Below are 2,170 nucleotides of genomic sequence, written 5' to 3'. Positions count from 1 at the left end.
TAGGAAGACTCCACTCACTGTGGCTTTGGGAATCCATCCCCACTTTCCAATCCCCATCAGTCTTGCCTTGGTTTAGATACAAATTATTTCCCCGTTGCTTCTCTACAAGTTTCCTTTCACTGTCTACCTCTTCCCAGGTTTTCAGCCCCGCCCCGTGCCAATGCCAAATTCATCCTCATCCCTGATAATGTGATTCATGTAAAACATAAATATGGCCTTGCCACTCTCCTCTCAAACATCTTTCAAGAAATCTTAATGTTTAGGAGTGGGACACACCTCTCCAGAGCCTCTGATCTCTTTTCTCTGAGTCCAATTTCCAATGCACAGAGTGCACACTGAGGTTTGTTTTCCTGCTCTCCAGAGAATAACAAGCTTAGTAAAGCACTTGATGTTCAGGAGGACCTGGATTTTCAGTTGCTCTCCAAGCCGGATTACATTTCACAAACGTCATGGAAATGAACAAACATGGGGAAGTTGAAAAATAATACCAGAAACTGCATGTTCCCCTCATTTATGTACAATAAGTATCACCCCCTAGTCAATCAGGCTTGATCTCTGCCCTTCCCCTTTCCTCCTACTATGGGATTATTTTTATTTCTATTTTTTATTTTTTTAAGATTTTATTTATTTATTTGACAGAGAGAGAGAGCACAAGCAGGGGGAGCGGCAGGCAGAGGGAGAAGCAGGCTCCTCCTCCCCGCTGAGCAGGGAGCCCGATGCGGGGCTCGATCCCAGGACCCCAGGATCATGACCTGAGCCGAAGGCAGCTGCTTAACCATCTGAGCCACCCAGGCGCCCCTAACATGGGATTATTTTTAAATGAATCTCATATAGTATATATGAGTATGTATAGGAAATAGCTTTCAAAAAGGGGACCAGAAAGCCTTATGAAGAACTCCAAGTGTGCAATCTTCGGATCTGTTGTATTCATCCATTTCATTGGCTTGTGAAATAGTTCAGACATCCCCAACACCAGGAATGTGGCTGACTTCGCAATTTTAATTTAATTTTAATTAATTAATTAAGAGAGGGGGTGGGGAAGGAGCAGAGGGGAGAGTCAGGATGGGGGGAAGAATCTCAAGCAGACTCCCATGCTGAGTGCCGAGCTTGGATCTGGGGCTCGATCTCACGACCCATGAGATCATCACCTGAGCCAAAATCAAGAGTTGGACACCCAACTGACTGAGCCTCCCAGACACCTCCCCCGCTCCCCGCATACTTCTAGGGGAAGCCCGTGCTCTCTGTACCTTTTCATTACCTTCCTTGGATCGACACTAGACCCCGCTACTAGGAGACTGAATGCCCCATCCTGAGAAACCAGGTGCCCTAAGCTGTCCTCCCTGACTGGTGATGCCTGAGGTTTACCAGTTTATTAAGGAAAGGAAGGCGGTAGGTAAATTAATTACCCCTTGTGAGAAGGGTCCTTTGGGCCACTACATGAAGGCCACAGATGCATATTTGAGGATTGTACGGTGTTGAGGGAAATCTCCTGACCCTGCTCAGGGTAAGACAGAGTTAGGGTGACTAGTATGGTCCTAGAGAAGATCATATAAGAAGACAGGAGGATCTGACACCAAAAATAAAAGCAACAAAAGCAAAAATAAACAAGTGGGACTGCATCCAACTAAAAAGCTGCTGCACAGAAAAGGAAACCACCAACAAAACAACAAGGCAACCTACTGAATGGGAGAAGATACTTGCAAATCATACGTCTCATAAGGGATGAATATCCAAATATATATAAAGAATTCATACAACTCAATAGCAAAAAAACACAATGTGATTTAAAAATTGGCAGAAGGGCACCTGGGTGGCTCAGATGGTTAAGCGTCTGCCTTCGGCTCAGGTCATGATCCCAGGGTCCTGGGATCGAGTCCCACATCAGGCTCCCGGCTCAGCGGGGAGCCTGCTTCTCCCTCTGACCCTCTCCCCTCTCATGCTGTTTCTCTCTCGCTCGCTCGCTCTCTAAAAAATAAATAAATAAATAAAAAATAAAAATAAAAATTGGCAGAAGATCTGAATAGATGTTTTTGCAAAAGAACACATATAGATGGCCGACAGGTGGCGCGAGCCAAGCTACTCATGCTGTTTGACAAGGTCCAAGTATGGGGGACGATCCTGAAAACAGGAGACTCCACAGCTGGCTCCTGCTATTCTCTTTCATTTTGTT

This window comes from Mirounga leonina, unplaced genomic scaffold, assembly GCF_011800145.1.
Source record: "Mirounga leonina isolate KUSES-001 unplaced genomic scaffold, KU_Mleo_1.0 Mir_101664, whole genome shotgun sequence".
NCBI classification, from domain to species: Eukaryota; Metazoa; Chordata; class Mammalia; order Carnivora; family Phocidae; genus Mirounga; species Mirounga leonina.
Note: the sequence above shows the minus strand (reverse complement) of the source record.